At 32.9% G+C, this 20,987-nt stretch overlaps 1 protein-coding gene across 1 annotated transcript in view; it reads right to left on the bottom strand.

The window, feature by feature from the left end:
* LOC124352733 overlaps nt 1–20,987 on the bottom strand; it is a 168,430-nt gene that overhangs the window by 382 nt on the left and 147,061 nt on the right. The window lies entirely within an intron of this gene.

The following is a 20,987-nucleotide window of genomic DNA, read 5'->3' as shown; positions in this document are numbered from 1 at the left end:
CTTTGTTTGTCTTGAGCCATCTGCTGGATTTGCCGAACTCAGGCTGTGAATACAGTTAAAAACGTGTTCAAGATGATCTCAATCGTAGGAGGCAGCGAAAATCTGACCGTAAATTCTGAAAAGAACTTCTCGAGAGTCCCACTGCCGCACTTGCCTGGTTATTGTGTGGCTTGGGCATACGAGTTAACTTGAGGGGAGTAATTGCGTTCCTTACTGGACATGGCCACTTTCTTGAGTCATTTGACAAAGATAGCGTTCTATAACGGTGAACTCTTACGTCTTCTTTGCAACTAGGATATAGAAGTTGTTGAAATTATGTGTGTAACGCTGGTATCTAAGAGAAGGGGTATCTCTGGAGGATGTCAAGCCAATCAGACTAGAGTCCCCCATTCTTCAGCTCGTAGAAGCTACAAACTTAGGACTCCCTATCTAGTAATTGTTGGTACAATTAGTGGTAAGGCTGACGTGCTACCCTTGTTTTAATTTATCCATTCATTCATTGTTTTCGCACAGAATGTAAACGTCTCAAAGATGTGTAGTAGGTGGCCGGTTGCAGGTTCCCTTCTCACCGCACAACACTGGGAAAGAAAGCTTAGGTTTGCTGGTGAGGAAGTCACTTGGAATGAGGTTGATTGGAGACCTGTGTTCACTGACGAGGCTCGCATTAACTTGAGGGCTCCGGATGGACGAGAGAGGGGATGGAGATAGCGAGTATGCAGGTTTGAAGAGAATATAAATAAATCTTATTCTACCGCAAGAATAGAAACGTCATTAAAAATCTCCACTGTTAAAAATTATTGAGTAATTTGTAAATACTCTTTTCTTTTTATAAACATCAAAAGTGTAATCCTTAAAAATACATTTATCTACCAAGCCCAATATAAAGAAAGAATTTAAATTGTATTTTTTTTACATAAAAATTACCTCAAGCACAGATACAACAGTACAATTATATCATAATTCCAATATATAAATCTCGTAGAAATATCACGCTACCGAAAACAGCTCTCATAACTGTGCTACGAGTATGTATATGATCAAAAATATTTTCCATGACATGTGAAATAAATAACTATATAAGTTTTTAACGCCAGATTGCAAAAAGGCATATCTTATTCACCTATACAATTTTTATTTCAAAAATCCAAAGTAGTAGATCTGCTTTTACAAATTTAAATGTTGCATAACATTAATAAAAAAGTGCCAAGCCGAGATATTAATTAATAAAATACAAATGCTCCACCAGAAGGGTTAAACCCTCCCCTGAATGTAAAACTTCACTCCTGTTTTAATCATTAAAAATAAACAGTTAAGAACTAAATTACTTTTATAATTTACTGTAAAATACGTTAATATTAATACAAAATGTTTTCGGCTTAATAACTGTTATCATACGCCAAATTAATACTTTGCGTATAGGCTAGAGAGAATTTTTCTCCGTTGCTGAGACGGGCCAATTTGTCTAACGGAAATCACTCTAATTATCTCGGAAGTGGGTGTTTAACTCATCATGGTAAAAAAGGAAGCGTTCTAGACAATTGTTTCACCGTATTATGAAATATTATAACTATTATATAAGGTATACATTTCTAAAACTCGGGTGGTTTAAAGTCATCATGTAAATTTTCTAAAACTTGCCACATCAGCATTATTTCAGGTGAGTGTAGTTTTGTGTTTTATGTATGCCTACACAACCTAAAGAGATTATTTGTCATTATTTACGATCAGATGAAAAGTGGAGTTTTAACGTATAAATAAATATAAAATATAAATTTAGATACAGATTGTTAAAAATTATTGATCAAGATACATTTTACACCTCTATAATTTGTACTTTTTACGAATGATGTATTTTTAAGTAAAAATTATAGACAGGACATAAACTAAACATTTATGCCTCGTAGTTATATCACGATATACGCCCTGAAATGAGAGGTATTGTCGTAGGTTATTGTGACACAGATCACCAACGCTGTGCTGAGAACTACTTGTGATGCTGAACCGCGGTCGGTGTCAAACCCGTACATCAATGTGAGCAAGGCATGTGCATTAGTGCTGCATATATTCACCTGTACTTCGTGTACCTACATCCTCGTCTATCCATTAACTGAATACTTGCCGCCCTCACTACACGCCCAGTAATCCTGCTAATTATAGATAGATAGATCGTTAAACAATTCCACTTGATGATAAAATTACTTCTATTTCATGAGAAACCATTGTTTATTAATTTTTTAAAAAATCAGATGATTAAAAATAATGAGCTAAAACATTATGTGTGTTTTCAGAACTAATATTGTATAAATTGTTAAGTAAAAATAGTGTATATTTCATTCTTGTAAGAAACATGTGCATATCATGTAGGATATAACTCTTAAAAGTCCTTAAATAGTGTTTACAGAATGTTTAAATTAATGGTTAATAAAATATATTTGTAGTAAAACATATTTATTTAAAACTATTTAAAAAGTTCGTATGTTCTTTTTAGGGTAGAGTACGATGATTTTTTTTATATAGATTAGTAAAATCATCAATACTCAATATTCATTTATCGAAGACGCGTTTATAAATCATATCAACATATCTATAGCCATAATCACAATCATAATTTAAATTAAAATAAATAATACAACGCACATAGTGATAATCTTATAAATAATAAATGAGCTCTAACAATCAAACAAACTACTAGAACTGGAAATAGGAAATAAATCATAAATAATAATGAAATGATAACAACATAAACAAAACATTTAAAACAGTAAATACGAGATATGCATAATTATTAATGTTTTCTCCTGTATAGAAATTATTAATTGTTTTCAAAACGTTGTTGAAGCATCTTCTTTAGAAAACCGTACTTCTCTTCTGCACGAATACTCACACAGATGATCTGCAAGCATGTCGGCTAAATATGCCGCTTTTTAAAACTTCGTTTCACGGTCCTCCACGAGCTTTCGAGTGTCTGTTATTATCTATAAAATAAAATACGTTTATTATATGAACACGTGTTTAAAGTTGATACAAGTTAGTTATTGTTCAAAATCAGTATCTATTAGTTCGAAAGTTATAATTGAGTAATATTATTTGTCAATATCGATATAAAACACCGGGTCCGCTTATCGTACCCTACGTCTTTTTATTCACTGAAGACAAGAAGCTGGAAACCTCCTAATGGACTTAGTCCTAAACGACCATTGCGCTTACTTCCTAAATGACAAGATATTTAGGATATATGTGGTTGGGGGTAGGAAGTGATGGGGTCTCATGTGGAGATAACACGAGGAGGGATATCGGGCACACTACATCTGTAACAATGGGAGACTAGCTCTGTTCCATCCTCTCCAGTCAAAGTGGACAGGGGGTAGGTCTCCTCTTGTCCTTGCTAGTACCGCCATTTAACACTAAGGGAGCTCCACTCACTCCAATAGTAATCCTCCGCAATAGACTAGACCTATCAGTTCACTATTTTACCCTATCTCATCATTTGCGGTTAGTGATGACATTTGCCGCTCCTGGACATCCATAAGGTGTCACAGGTATCGGTTGGTCACACTTCGGCTTTTGTTGTACAGTGTAGGTTCAACTGGAAGGTATAAACCATCCAGGAAGTAATCCTTTCTTATGGAGATCAAATTCGCTTAAAACTATCTGAAAATCCATTTCACCGAGGGACTCCCAGGTTGGTTTTGGCAAAATTTCACTGGCGTTTTAAACAAGGGAACTCTTACGAACTGCAAGAATTATGTAAGAAAACATCTGGGTGCTTTACTTGGAATGGTTAGAAACTTCGGAGAGAACATTTTCAGATGAGGGGTTTCATTTATAAACGTCTCATGAATAAGAGGGAAAACGGTTTTACAAATCCATCCATTCTTCTCCATTAAACTTAGTGGCTGGAATTATTGATTCCCACCAACTTCCGACAAGGCAAGAATGGACCGCATCCGGGCAAGCGAACTGAACGCTCAAAACATATTGAGTGTTGAGACTGTTAAAAAGCACACTTAGATTAAAAACTTATTCTAACGAGCGTAATTAACTTCGGAAAGATCGATTATCTTGACAGCTTTTCAATGATTCTGCAATCGTGAAATACTAGCCACTAGAAAGGTTTTAAATAAGGTTTTGTTTGAACAACAACAGAAAATATATTTCATAAGAAAAGAAGTGTAATTTTCTCTTTCGAGAAAAATATTCAAGTAATTGATACCTGAAAGGACATTTTCTTATGTTTTAGGTTCTAGTACGCATTGAGCTCTTCAGGCTTAAAATCTTAACATTATATGGTTGAATATAATTTTTTATTTATCGAATTACCAAAAATGGTGGTTTCAAAATGTATAACTCGTAACTTTCGGAAATATCCGGCGTTTAAGGCAATACTCGTACTTTTTTTATTCCAATTACAAGTTTTAGTGCTGTATGAAGAGATTGCAATGGTATTATGTAGTTAGTAAGCTATCTAAATTTATCTCTGATACATAACCATGTGCCACCTCTCTCACTCTCACACCACCATTGATTATGTGGCGTTAATTACTTTGTACGATACAGCCTACTGTGAGGTAATGTTTGCACGGTTTAGTATATGAAAATGTTTGTGTTATCTTCTAGTCTTGATCTTATAAGAAAAATAGTCAGTTTCAGTATAATTAATTATATAATACTGTACTAGTTATTTCTCGCGGCTTCTCCCCAGTAAAACAAAGGGGTAGTTAGTAACCAGTTTTAAAAATAATAATCTAAACATAAATAACATAAATGAATAAAAACCATGTCTGAGTTTTTTTAAAGTATTTCTTTGAATTTCAGTATGAAGTATTGAACACGTAGGACGGCACCCTGAAAATCGAAGACATACATATCGTTAAGCGTGCACTTCTATTTATCTAGTTCCTCTTTTAATAATCTTCATCACTTAGTAGGCCTATGTTTTAACCTCCCAGTATCACAATATCCCACTGTAGTCTGTGCTGGCGTGATGTGTGATTGTGATTCTCGTACTCGTGATCGTGAATTGTGCTCGAGACTTGAATCCTGTGCAGTGACAACGCCTGGACTGGACTCCAAGCCTATCAAGCAGCTTTTTGATATGTTTGAACCCTTTTCTTTCCCTTCTTTTCTTTTTTATGTTCTTTATTTTAGTATGTATTATTACCACCCCCCCTGACGAAGGGAATAGATTCCAATAATCGAAACGTAGTGTTATACCTTTTGTATAACGTTGGCAAATATTAGAAATCCTGTTATCCTTTCAAACCATAGTTAATAACAAACTTTAAACAAAGAAGAATTTTTAAATGTTTAAACAATGTAAACACTAAATGCGTGGAACATTCAGCTTAATTGATTTTCTAGTTTTTATTGATGTCCAAACATTCAAACAGGACGTTCATATAAAATTTATTGAACTAAGATACCACTAACAATTTATTTTTATCGCGTCATTTATTCTGCAGTTGGAAAGAACAGGAACTGTTATTGTTATAGCCCATGATCGATGAAATACACAGCTATATACATATTCCTGAACAAGAATATGTAATCGCAGTTGATGGTGGTGGTGGAGGAACGGGAGTTCTGAACTTCCCGCCCTTTATGGATGTCCAGTTGGAACTAACTTTACATCTGTATTTGTCGAGCACTTTCCTGATTATTGGAGAACGGCAACATTGCACTCTAGCGGATATAGTCGTGTATGGCGAAGACGTGCTGTATTCGTGTAAGCACGAAATCCAGGATTTCGTGTTCTCTGGGAGAGTGAATTTTCCTCATTTAACCAAGGTCGTGCTAGTGACGGTGTTCACTAGCTACAACGATGCTGCTGGAGTTCGGAAATGAATTTGTGTCGTACCGGATATACATGTATGTCTTTGTTAAACGAATGATTTAAATAAGTAACGCTGTATTTTCCCTATACTTTCCTACCATCATCCTGCCGGTTGTTGATTTAAATATAGTTTCTTGCTTGTCGAATTTGGTTAAAAAAAATACAGGTCGCATACCAAGTTCGGGTTCACGACTCCTAAGGACGGGACGAAATGTACCAAAACTGCCTCCAGGACTCGATATGAAGGAGTTGGTTGTCTGGTCTTTGCCCGGTCTTGACTTTACTGCTGCCAAATCTATAATTGATAACCTCTGTAGTACTGTTCCTGATCTGTCACTGAAAATCTTTTAAAAAGTGTTAATGGTGTATCATTCCTATACACGTTATTACTAAGAACAATTGGAGGCTACATTACAAAAATAATATTAGTTTTGTTGGAATAAACTTGAATTCCAACAAATATTTATAGATATCAATAAAATCAATTACATTTAAAAAGAATACAAATACAACTTTACAGTTTTTCTAAAAAATAATGAGATAATCAAGTTTCAAAAATATAAAGCTGGTGGTTTAATTCTTAAAAATGTACCGTGCCCATTCAATTTGTTTGAACCATGCAAAAATCTCTGAAATAGTGTTCTACTGCTCTTTCAGAGTTTTAACTGGCGCATGTATTAGTCAAGGGATACTTTGCCTTTCTGAAGCCAGAACTTTGAAGGGGTTTGTCTCAAAGCTTTCATCACATCAAATAGCCTAAGGCTATGCGTCGCGATCTAGATTTTCTTCAATACTTTGTCCTCTTCTCCGTTTCTACTGAACTTTTGTGGAAAATATTATAGCTGTTGCAATTTGGTTCTTCTTGAATCTTACATTTTTGTTTGTAAAGACGTCTTATTGGAATATATAGAACTAGGAGAAAGGTTTAACAGCTTTCGGTAATAATGTTTTATTCATTCCACTAAATTCCTTTCAATTTAAATTTCAAGGATGTTCAGCTCTGATCAGGAATAAGCAACACCAAGTAACTCTAACATACTCATCGACACATGAGAGAACACTGGCCTGGAAATGCAGGGAAACAACATTGAATCCTATAAAAAGCCCAAAGCTCGCTCCCAGCATCGGTGGGGACTCCCGAAACTCGGACTTTCATCCAGTCTCATTCATTAAGCAGTTTTTAAGTTATAGCCGCAAGCGTTTGTATTAAATCTCAACTACTGGAAATTAATGACCAAATGTAAAATATTTTAAATACTATACAAAAGTTAAAGGTATTTTTATTTCTACTTACAATTTGATGTCTCGAATCTTAAAATTTCATGATGGAGACCGTATAAATTTTGCAAAGGAATGTTCTCTAGGACATTAATTAATTGACACATAATATATTAATTATATCACAGCTATTAAGTATAGAAAAACAACCATGAAAAAGATATTAGATTTCTCACTAATTTACATCAACCTTACTTTCGTGCTTCTTGATATCTCATAATAGAATGGAAGCCGCATAAAGTTTTAAATATACACTAACATAACGGCAGTATTAGTGAAGACAGTAACTACGTAAATTTTTAACCGAAATCGACCGTAATATCACGTGCACATTCCTTAAACTAGTACGTTAGCTGGTTTATTAAACAATTTCAAATGATGCTGTTACAATCTGTGCAATCCTTTGGTCTCAGTTATAAAACAACAGACGTCAAAATCTGCAAGAAATATTATTTAAAATGTTGGAAGGGAATATTAATTTATCTGAGCAACTTTGGCACTGCGCACAGCTTTAGAAAAACAACCATGAAAAAGATATTAGGTTTCTCACTAATTTACATCAACCTTACATTCGTGCTTCTTGATATCTCATAGTAGAATGGAAGCCGCATAAAGTTTTAAATATACACTAACATAACGGCAGTATTAGTGAAGACAGTAACTACGTAAATTTTTAACCGAAATCGACCGTAATATCACGTGCACATTCCTTAAACTAGTACGTTAGCTGGTTTATTAAACAATTTCAAATGATGCTGTTACAATCTGTGCAATCCTTTGGTCTCAGTTATAAAACAACAGACGTCAAAATCTGCAAGAAATATTATTTAAAATGTTGGAAGGGAATATTAATTTATCTGAGCAACTTTGGCACTGCGCACAGCTTTAGAAAAACAACCATGAAAAAGATATTAGGTTTCTCACTAATTTACATCAACCTTACATTCGTGCTTCTTGATATCTCATAGTAGAATGGAAGCCGCATAAAGTTTTAAATATACACTAACATAACGGCAGTATTAGTGAAGACAGTAACTACGTAAATTTTTAACCGAAATCGACCGTAATATCACGTGCACATTCCTTAAACTAGTACGTTAGCTGGTTTATTAAACAATTTCAAATGATGCTGTTACAATCTGTGCAATCCTTTGGTCTCAGTTATAAAACAACAGACGTCAAAATCTGCAAGAAATATTATTTAAAATGTTGGAAGGGAATATTAATTTATCTGAGCAACTTTGGAACTGCGCACAGCTTTAGAAATTCTCAGAACAATTACAACTTGTGTCCTTACAAGTTGTTTATATCTTGTAAAGTTTCAAATGGCCGCCACGCAAAGTTTTGATAAGTGTAGGATATATGACAACATAGCAGCAATATGAGCAGCGATACGCGATCATTTGCATAATTTCTTGTTGGAACCAAACATGATACTATTTTTATTGCCCTGAACGAATTCGTAAGACATGCCCATTCAATTGAAACTTGGACCGGAGAATGGCGGCTTATATTATGGTGTGAAACTTTTTCACTCAGATATTTTACAGTGTAAATTATTTGTCGTGTAAACTGTGCACTTTTAAATACATGTACATCTATGCTGTGACTCCACACACAAAAAACACAGTGTTAAAGAACTCAACATTTTTATAAAGTACTTGTAATTATTGTGATATCTTGGTATGTTTTGATATTTTTATTTATAATTTTTTAACAAACTATTAAAGAGTTATCGTAGGAACAACTTGGTAGAATTCAACCTTCAAAAGTATTACACTATTGTAACAATTATTGTGTAACCATGATCCATGTAGTTAATGAGCTTTAAATTTAATATTATTTTCAAATCTAAATTTCTCTGTGTTTTTGCAGATTATTACTTGCATAAGAATATTATACGCGCAGAGTGCTAAATAAAATAAAGCAAGATGAGGCTAAGTTTTTAGATGGATTGTTGAAGATTTTAACAAGTTATACAGCATTTTATATTTCTCTGTCTCTATTTAATTCTATTTTAAATATTATTGCTCTATTAATAACATTATGTAAATAAAAACAAATCTTTCCATTTGTTTAACAAAGGTGCATCACTAGAGGAACTTCCATCTCGGCAGTCAAACAAAGGTGGAATGCCTTTCCGGAAGTTGGAATTCCTTTCAGGAACTTGGAATGTGTAGGAGTTGTCAAGGGACCCGCGGCCAGTGGCAGCCACATCAAACACTACATACTCCACACTTCGCAAACCTCGGCACAACTTAGTTTGAGGGCGATCAGGAATCATTTACTTCTTAAAAACATATTCTTTTCTCTAAGTACTAGTATAAAAATGAAATAATAACATAAATCCAACAGTCAAAAATAACGGAGAAACATTGGTCAGTTCACAATCAATAAATAATAAACAAAATTTATGCTCTGTTATATGTAATACTTGTGAAAAAACCGAATTCAAAAAGGGATAAGGAACTATAGATGGAAATGTTGATAAGAGCTACATATGGAAAATATGTATGCAGTGCATTTAACTGTAATTTATATGTTTTGTTTTTTTGTTATCAAGGTTTGAGTTGGTATCAACTCATATATATTATGTGAAATTTATGTATCAACAATAATGTTCGTATTCGTATGACTTTTTACGTATTCATTTGTATAATATTTATGAAGACGTCTACATAGTAAACCTGCAAATTAACAAAGATACAAAAACGGGTTTAGAACTAAACTAACCTGACACATTGTTACTGTATGTTTTTCATAAAAAATGACTGTAACCTTCCGCACTGGCTTAAAGAATGAATACAATTATATAGAATTCACTATATTCAATATATACATATATATTCAAATTCAATATATATATATATATATATATATATATATATATATATATATATATATATATATATATAATGTAACTTAAAATGAGTCGTGTAATATACTCATGACCAAAATTAACAAGCTTTATGTTCTTCTGATAGCACCCTGGAGAGTTATGTTTATGTGAAATATATTACATCAAATGTTGCTCTATTTCCATCAACATACAAATCCTGCAATTTCCTAGCCTGTACACGTTTTCAGGCTGAATTCTATAGTTCTTACAACAGTGGGTATGACAGACTGCAGATCTATCAGAAAATTTTGTATATTAGTCATTCTACCTTAAAATTAAACTCAGCTGTATTAAATAGAGGTAAGGAAGTGTTTTATTTTCTGAACAGCTGCTCTGGTCTAATAGTTATTAAGAGCCAATCGCTTGAATTTCGATGTGTGCCTTAGGTCTAGGACTAATGTGATGTGTAAAGTAATGTGTGTACACTGATAACTGTGCATCAGAAACTCAATTTTAACAGTTTTGGGGTTTGTGAAGGACAAAATGGCAGCCCGAGAGGACAGAGTCTCGATTGCGGTGGCGGGGCGGCAGTGTGGCCCGGGGGATGTTTGCTGTGGCACCCTTTGAGGGTTGAGACTGCGAGAGTAGGTCAGTACTACGACACACTCAGAACACGCACACGTCCAAACATCGTCTCAACTTCAACAGAGCCGTAGAGTTTAAAATAAAAAAGACAATTTTTACACTGATGGCTGTATTTTTTATATCTATGTAAAATGCCTATATACAGGAAGATGGTCGTCATTTTTTAAATGTAAGTTATTTTTTGTGAATGAATATTTACTTTTATTCTATTATTCGAGTAACCTACAAAAATCTTAACATAGTGAAAATTAAATATATTCTTGAAATTTCTATATATTCCTTAATAAAATACTACTTTTGTAATTTTAGAAACTCATTCTAAAAGCATTTTATAAATAAGATATTTATAGTTCGGTTGTAACAAGATACTTTGAATTTGTATTTTTTTTAATCGTGTGATAATGGTTCTCTTAACGTTAAAAGAAAAAATATTTATATTTAATAAGCTGTTGTATCGAGAAAAATAAGACTAAATAGATAACAATTAATTTAAGATTTCTAAACTATTATACAAATAAACTCCTACAATCATAATGGAATGAGCTTTACAAGAGAGCCATCTTCAGTTTGTCAACAGATGTTACACTAAAACTGCCAGTAGTACATATTCGCTTAAACAGATGGATTAAGAGGGGCGGGAGCTTGATTAGTAGAAGATTGATCAATCAACGACTATTATGACCAAACAATGACCACCGTATCCCTTTATCATATTCGAACACAGTTAGAAAAGTAAACATGGCAATTAAAATTCACTCTGCCCTCATTCACTCACCTATTTAAGCGGCTTTATTATTGGAAGTTTTGGTTTAACATTGGTTGATTGTAAATAATTATTCAAAAAGAGACCCTTAAGAATGGTATAGTGTTAACAATATGAACTTGAAAACTTAGGTTATAGAGATTGTAGATCTTTTTTTAAAATACTTTCTTTACGAATTTTGAATTTAATAAACTACGTCCTGATTAATTATTTTTAATTAGTAATAAAAAAGTATTGGTTGTTTATTGACGCTAATACATATGTCCATCATCTGTCCTTCATAAAACTACTTGTCCGATTGTTATGAAGTACGTTCTGTAGGCATCTCTCAACACTTGCCATTTCTGTTGTAAGATATCTGATGTCGCTGACTTAGCGCATATCTTGGCAAAAGCATTTGAATGCAGAGGGCTTATCCAATCTCCAGTGATCACGTAGTTTGTAACAGGATCTTCAATGTTATAACGGGTTAATGTAATTTTTGCCACACCTTATTCTCAGTAAATTGTGATACATAATTCATGCCATTACGATGTGATCAACTTTATTTGGCCACATAGTAGTCCATGTATGGAATATACTAAATACAAATTTTAAAAATAACGTCAAAGTATCTTGAATTTAATTTATTGAATTTTAGTAACAATTGCATAGACAAAGAGCTTTATTTGCGTGGGAGTTTTATAGCTATATGAGTACCGTATATATTATTTTATGAGTTGGAATTACTTTAGTAATTTTATTATAAAACGGCAAATTTAAACAAGTTATACAAACAATGTTATCAAGACACAACAGTGTGAACGTTAGTCGCGCAGACGAACCGCAAGTTGTTTTTACAGTCAGTTTAAAAGGAGTTCGATAGAAAGACTTCGCTTTCAATTAGCATTGAAATCTGTTCTCTCATAAGTTTTGAAGAAAAGAGTAAATTCCCATCCTCGAAAAATAATGTTCTATATTTGTAACCCATAGCGATGGCAAGTATCCAGAAGTATTTAAAAGGTATTAAAAAACATAGAAAAGGTAAAAAGGAATTTAAAAAGTTATTAAAACGGGTTTGAGAAAAATATTAATTGGTATTATTTTAGCAGACCAGAAAATAGAAGTAACAAAATATTCTGTGGTATCGTGTAACAAACAGTAAAGTGTGCGGCTATAAAAAGAGTAATCTCACCATATTGTCTTTTCAGTTGTGCATCTGTTTTGTGTAGTGATATTTCGGTTGTGATTTACATGTTCAGCCTTTCTGCTTTATATTGATTTTTGCATAGTCTTTATAACAAAGATAACCAGTTTTTTTTATTTCCATTTATGAGTACAAATACATACCAACATACATAGTGTACGTAAAACAAAGAGAGGAACTTTTAAAAGAGAGATGCAATACTAAACTAAAAAAATTTTAGCTTACAGAAATACTTTAGTTGTATCTACCTAGAAAAATACAATGTAAAAAAATTATCGCTTAGTATTTTTAATTCATTTAATACCATCACATTTTGACCTCCAAAATTAGCATGGATGACGATCAATTTCTTTCTTGGAAAAAATTGATTTCAAGATAAAACCAGGTTTTATAGCTCTCGTATCCGAGACAATTACAATCTTCATATTCAAAAACGTATGTAACACGTTACAGTGTAGTGTTTTTATTAATATCTGGCTTTGTGCTGAGACATTTAAAAATACTTTTAATTAAAAACAATATGAATAGTTTTGACATTGCACTAATACCTTAATATGTCGAATTTAAGAAAACTAATGCAACAACAACAACAAAAAGTAATTAAAATAAGCTTAAACAAAATGTGCGCTTCCTTTATATAACGTAAAACTTTTAGTACGGTAACTTCAGTAATCTCATCAAAGAAACTCAAATCAAACAAACATCAAATTATTAGGCTTAAGTTTAGTTTGAGCTCTCTCATCACAAACAAGATGAAAACCTTTTTACAGAGTATTAAAATCAGAAACATTAACTCAGTGAAATATTGTTTACAGGTAAATAAATGCATAAAGACGCTATGCAGCTAAATATTTACACGTGGAATTAAAAGCAAAGATACATTGGAAATAGAGTACAGGTTATTGTTTGTTTTGCTTCATAATACCATAATGATATGGATATCTTGTTCTTAAAACCAAGATCGGGCAAATATTGAATTGTGAACTTGTTTAAAAAATAAGCGTTTTGCCTATAAACTAGTATAAAACTGAAAAATTCTAAAATTAAATAAATTTTCATTTACAAACAAAACATTTGTATCCATTATCGACATTCCGTTGAAATGAGTAACTTAAATAAAACTGATATTTCTGGATAATATTTTTGATGAAACAATTAGCTAACAAACGGGAAAGAATTGGAATAATTTCTAGACTGAAATAAAGTGATCGTAGATGAAAACAGGATTTGTGAGAACTTATTTCAATTCTTGGATTTAAACAGGTCATGAGCAAGTAACGGCAGTCAGAACACCACTTACCATACTCGGACGGGACTGGGCTTATACAGACTGGAATAGTACTGGAGGAAACTAATCACACCAAGTAACTTCCATCTTACATTCTCTACTCTGTATGCGGTTCTTATTAAACGTAACTACAACTATAGATTTTAACAAGAAATACAAAAAGGTATCACTTCAAGTCAGGAATTCCACGTAAGCTGCCAGAACATACAACGCTATTATAGCTGTTACCAATAGACATTTCCTGCTTCCTATATATTTTCCTAAGTCTAGACTTAGTCATGATTACAACTTTAAACAGAGAAAACTAGATGAAAGTTACTTACAGCTAGAACTTTCCATTAGAACTGTCACTATCGGCAAGTCCTTTACAAGACCGCATTACACCTAATTCACAGTGACACAACAAAGAAGAACCGCGGAGAGTATTACAAGAGACACAGTGGTTCCCTGCATGGACGACTGTAGCTATGAAACAAGGCATAATTTTCTAGACCCCATTTTCATTAAAAACACAATTTACCTAAGTAGTAATTCATATACATACTATAAAAATTTAATATTCTTTATCTTCTGTTGCGTTTCCTTTAGTCTGGTTAGAAAATTTCCCAAACGACTAAATGGAAATAATTCCTCGTGGAGAGTTAAAGAACTGTTTTGGATTTTCCTGTCTTCAGGGGTGTTATTGTAAAGGCCTGTGGATTGTGAAATTTAGCAAACGCCGTTTTTAGCAAAACCTGACCCACCACCTTAACAGAAGAAAAATGCGTTATTTGGCAACTCTGATTCACATAAAACTGGCTCTGAGCCAAACATCTTCGCTTTAGAATAAACATTCTTGTTGTAAATCAGTTGACCAATCCAAGCTTATAGATGAACTGAATATAATTCTTCCCTGGGATGTTATGGAATACAGTGTATTTTATTATTATTGGCTTTGCAGTTACATCGGTAATATTCTTGAATTGAAATTCTTCCAAAGAACTCCAAATGTTATAGCTGGCCATTAATTTATTATTAATTAAATTATTTTTATTTACTATTTAATTTGTAAGTTAGGCGACCATTGAAATATTATGCCTATAGAAATACTTTCTTTATCACACAATAAGGGTGCTACGAATGTGAAAATACGCACGCAACTGTCACTTACTACAAACTGTAAAAAGTGAACTAACGTAATAGTAAACATTTTGGGAACTACTCGTACAATTTGTGATGATATTTATAATAACTAATAGTTCAAGTAATATTAAGAGCCCACCCAGTTAGGAGAGTATCCTCGACAACTTCGCCAACCCTAAGCTCATAGACTGGACTGGCAGTGATATTACAAATAAGGCTGCGGTGAGCCCATGAGCAAGACTCACCAGAAAGCTTTGTGCTGCATCTGTGATAATGAGCTTATCTAACCACATAAAGCGACTCACAGACTAGTCTAAACCTTCTTTTGGCGGACGGTTTACAATGTAGGCTACTTATTACCGAATACTGTAGTTACTCACGAATACGGCCGGTTTTAGGTCAAATGCGTAGAATGTCGCGTCGTCAAAATGTTCTCTTAGGAAAAAAATCGTTAAATCCTTAATTCCACTGAATCTTAGATGAAAAGAATTTGGTTGGCAAAAGGTAACTTTTCAAAACAGATCAGAACAGATTCTTACTGGTTACTTCGGTGCGGCAGTGCCATTCTAAGAACGGACCACACTGTTAGCAGTACTTACCAATGGAGGAAGATGCTAAAGCACGTGTCAAAAATTGGCGGAACGTTGGCAATCAGAATAAGTTTACTATCGGTGCGCCATGGCTACATTTCAACGTGTGAGTCAGTCTCGCGCCACGTACTGAAAGTGCATCTTTTGAGGTTATATTTCGTTCGCTAGCAGCAAGGGATATTTGCTTGTATTTTTTTACATTAAGTGATACATCAGTATTTCTGCCTCCCAATTTCTTGCCGTTGTTTATTGACGCTAATACTTATGTCCATCACATGTCCTTCATAAAGCTACTTGTCCGATTGTTGTGAAGTACGCTACGTAGGCAGCCCTCAACACTTTTGCCATTTCTGTTGGATGCCAGATTTCTGATGTTTTTGATTTGGCGCAGATTTTGGAAAAACATTTGAATGTAGAGGGCTTATCCAATCTCCATGGATAACGTAGTTTGTCACAGGACCTTCAATGTTATAACTGGTTAATGTAATTTTTGCCACACCTTTTTCTCAGAAGATTGTAATACTCAACGCATTCCATTATGATGTGACCAACTTTATTTGGCCACAAAGTAGTCGTTGTACGAAATATTCTAAATTTACCAGCAAAACGACCAAAGGCATATTCTATAATCCTTCGTGATCTGGACAAGCGACAGTAAAAAATCTTATGAATGTATGTTGAAACCTGCTATGGTTATGGTTTCAACAAGTTCTCTCGTAACGAAAATGCTTAATTTTCAACAATGACGAAATTTATGTTATCAATAATTCATATTTTATTGTTACATTGAAATCGCTACTTAGGAGTTTTTTATAAACATTGTGATATCAATAACACCACCATCAGTTATCTTTCGGTTTTGTACGACATCAACATATATAAACTCAATATTTGGATCCTCTGTGGCTAGTAGAGCAATGCTGAAATAACCTTTGTAATTAATAATCCTACTGAAATAATCCTACTTTATAGTAGGATCCACTATTAGTTCATTAGTAGGCTTCGTCATGGCTATACAGGTATGCTTTTCCAACAGCTCCACCACAGTTCGGAAACTTCCAAAGTGAATAGAAACTATTAGTAACGACTTTTCAGTCATTACTTGTTAAGCGCATCTAAAACAAGTTCAAATAAATGTAACCTGAACAACAAATCACCTTTATAAACAAATTAATTCAGCTCGTTATACTTAACAAGAAACTACAAACTGATTTGACTTTGGTTAAATTTTAAAATATTAAAATAACTTTAGATAAAAAAATTATATATCGAAATTTTAATGCCGTTAAAATAAAGAGTTGTTTAAATACTTTAGTTTTAAAATTAGAGCTACTAACTCTTTATACACCTACTAATATTCAGGTTACATCTAATTCATTACTTTACATGTCACAAAGTAAAATCTTTTGTTTCAGCATGTCGATGACCCAAGGCCACCTGAAGATTGGCCACCGGAAGTCGGTATAATTTTGACGTAAGAAAAGAGTAAGGCAAAGCGACAACTCAACTATTGCTTACTTACAATTAGCTGTAACCATTTTGCATCAACAAGATGATAAATATGAAAAATCTTCTGGTAATGTTGCGGCAAAGCTACGTAAAATGGACGAAAGGAAAAGTATTTTAGCCGAAAATCAGGATTTATTTTAAAGTTTGTAGGGTAAACTCCAAGACGATACTACGGTACACACTTTCATTATCGGAAAATAAGAATACCCCATATTGTTTTTACCCAAAAAATTTGAAAAAAAACAACTCTTCTTACAAGCTCTTTAAACTATAAAAGTTTTAAATAGCGAACTGGTTTTGTAATGGTATAATAGTACAAGTATTTCTTTAATAGAGATGGGTACTGAAAATATAAGTACAGTAAGTGATGTTTGGAAAAGTTATTGTAATCGGTGTAATCGGACCCATTGATTCAATATTTTACGAACACAAAATTTCGTGGAGTCCAGTAAGCCACATGTGTTTTAAACCGATGCCAATCTTTGAATTCTAACCTACCATTTACACAGAGTAAAAATTTGGAAAATAATAAAACAATTCTTATACATAGGAAATGGTTCTAGAATTTTTTAATTTATAAGTCCATGAATTAACTTTTAGTATACGTAGCTTATAAGACGGTCGCTTTTAGCATTAAGTTCTTACCTTTAAGTATTCATAAATAAATCACAACTTTCCGAATTGATGTGACGAAGTGATATGTGAAATTAAGACTTGAGCTTGTGGTGAAGTTATGATTTAAACCTTCTAATGTACTCCCAGTGGCTACATGTCTAAGCGTGGCTTACCCGTTCGTTGTTCAGCCATTATGGCTTTTCATAGCTTAGTGTATGTTCTTTCGATGCGTGGCCCAGCCTTTTTTTAACAGAACTAGAAACCTATTTGTTCAGTATGTGGGAATTTATTCTAAAATACGTAATTTTGATGATGCACAGTATAAAATTTCATTGAATGTGTTTGTCATATTTAGAAGCAGATTATTTGAAAAAAAACTGTGTTTTTGACTTACTGGTTTAAAAGAATTTTCACTTAAATATGTATCATCTCAGTTGAAAACTGTGAGGGAGATAGTTAATGAAAAGTTGAAATAAAAGAGGGCCAAGCACATAGCCCTGAAGTACTCCAGTATTTGTAATAGAGAAATATGAGTAACAAGTACGCCCATTTTTATATAGGTATTAAATTATATATATATATATATATATATATATATATATATATATATATATATATTATGGTATGTATATATATATATATTGTGGTATATATATATTATGGTATGTATATATATTGTGGTATATATATATATATATATATATATATATATATATATATATATATATATATATATATTTCGACATACTATATGCAACCTTGCAAGTAGGATCCAAAACCATTTAAGAATCTCTGGTAATATGGAGCAAAAAGAGTCGGTCTCTGAATGTATAGGTACGTAATAAAGAATCTGATACGGTATTAGGCCTATTAGAAATCTTAAATCGTTCTGATAGGATAAAAATAATTACACATTTATTGCTAAGCTAGACTTTTTAGTAAAAAACGCCCACTTATTTTCATTCCAATTAATCAAATATAAATACACAAGAAGCGTAAACTCGACAGTGTACAGTATACAGCAGTAACTGAGACATCCGCCTCGCCAGCAGATTAAAACCATTATTTATCAGCAGTTCTGCTGCAGTGAGCAATCAGCGTACTAAATCTTTCTAGTCTTCTACGACAAGCATAGACAAATAGTTGAAATATATCTCGTCCAATAATTTGTTTACAATTTTTTTTAAGTATCTAAATGTGTATTACAGTTTAAAATCACCCATCATAATGAATTAACATAATATCAAAAGATTTATAAATTTAGAATTAAACCAAGTTATTCTGTCTTTTACAAACATCTGGGCTCAAAAATGGCATACTATCTTGGCAGAAATCTAAATACTTATACATCCCATAGCTATACCACTGCATGTGCAATTGGCTCACTGACTCAGGTTAGATATATAAATTCTAACCTGCTTCTAGAAGAGCTACAAACTTGAAATGTGGCACGTAGGTGCCTTTCCCCGTATAACCAACGGGAAAATTCTGAAAACAGGACATTGTTATTTTTAAAACTCTCAATAAATTCAAACTCGAAGACCTTATTTTAAAACCGAATCGTCGGTCATAACTCAAATCACTTCTACATGGGATTAAGAAATCATGAAACAAGGTCTGGAGGTTTTATGCCTTTGATCACCCGTAAGCCCGAAAAACGCTCTCAAACTAAAACATTTTTTTCGCATTTTGACAATTTTAGACGCTTAAATATTTTCTACGTCTACATTTTGTTCGATTCCATTCAATTCCGGATTGAGACTGTATTCCTACTGACTTACACAAGTGAAATTTTTACTTTTTGTTACGTCGATCGATATAAACCATCCGGTAGTAAATGTTGTGTAAAGGCCAGCAAAGAACGTAAATAATAAATAACCACAAATCAGTTGATATTTAGATATTAATACCGAAGCACAAAACCCTCAGCCAATAAAAAAATACAAACATCGGTTGTGCCTACCTAATTTGGCAAAAAAGGTTTATTTCCAGCCCTTGTAATATACTTCTGGTCTAAAATATTTCCAGTGTCACGGTTGAAGAAAATATACTACGTACTGAAAACTGAGAAGCCTACTACGGTCACAAAATCTATTCCCGTTATGTGGAAAATTCTTACTAAGTTCATGCAAAATATCAAAATAATCGTATATAATAAGTTTTCCATTATAAAGTCTAGCTGTATTTCTGGTCCACATTCTGGGAAAGAATGGCTTGTCTATTCCTCTGTTTTAAGCCACTATAAGAATACCATATCATAATTTCGTGGAGGTCAACCAGTTTTTATTACCTTATGTGCAAAAATTCATAGCTTTGTTCGTTAATGTTAGCTTTATAATAGTATTTTAATAGTATTTCCAAAAACAAACTTTAAACATAGTATTTCCAATGCATTAGATGTCTTTGGTTCGCCACTAGTGCAATCTGGAATATAAGTTACAGAGTAACTTTGTGCCTGTTATCTGCATTTCACTGCAGATCAAGTCAGTTCCTCCACTGTATACTTATTTTATAAAATTAAAATGTTAACAAATGTTCCAGTCCCTTTAACAAGCTTCAGCTGAAACACTAAAGAAGGTGTAAATGTGTTAACAGCTGTTTCAAGAAATCAAGATAATTTGTATTGTGAAACATAAATATTATAATTATTATTTCAAATTCTGAAGTGTTCTAGGAACATTTGTTTCGATCTTTCCCTTCATATAAACTTTCTTTAGACTTCAATGAATATAAAAAAGGAATATTTGAAATTGGTACAACCGTTCTCGTGTTTAGTGCTTAGCACATATAGCGATTAATTTTTATTTTTAAGAGAAGATAAGAGAATAAGATAATATTATGCTAGAATATTACTTTTCTAGTAGCTGTAAAAATCCTAGAAATACTGATGAAATAAGTGTATCGTAGATTATTTAGAGGTGTTTGGAAGTACTGTTGACCGGGTGGACTAAGACGTCCAAATTTTGATCTGAGTAAGAGTTGGTGCAGGTTCAACAAATTAATCTGTGACCATAGCATTTTTTATCAGTACCATCGAACTTGTTCTGCGTGATAAGATCCTCACACAGAGCAGTGGCCCACGTGGCCGTGCTGAATAAGGCTTAATAGCCTCTCCTTAATATAATGAAAAATAAACTAGCAAAATACTAGTAATTAGTTTAATAAAGTGAGAAAAAGTATCTTTAGCGAATGTCCCGAATTTAAACAATCTCTGTATGGATATTGCATGACCGAAAATATTAAAACATGACCTAAGTTTTCTTTATTTTTCCTGAGCATCAGTTTTGTGATGCCATAAATGTAATGTAACTCATTACTT

The sequence above is a fragment of the Homalodisca vitripennis genome, chromosome 1 (assembly GCF_021130785.1).
Source record: "Homalodisca vitripennis isolate AUS2020 chromosome 1, UT_GWSS_2.1, whole genome shotgun sequence".
Taxonomy (NCBI): domain Eukaryota; kingdom Metazoa; phylum Arthropoda; class Insecta; order Hemiptera; family Cicadellidae; genus Homalodisca; species Homalodisca vitripennis.
The sequence above is the reverse complement of the archived record's forward strand: the minus strand, read 5'-3'. Positions and strand labels throughout refer to the sequence as shown.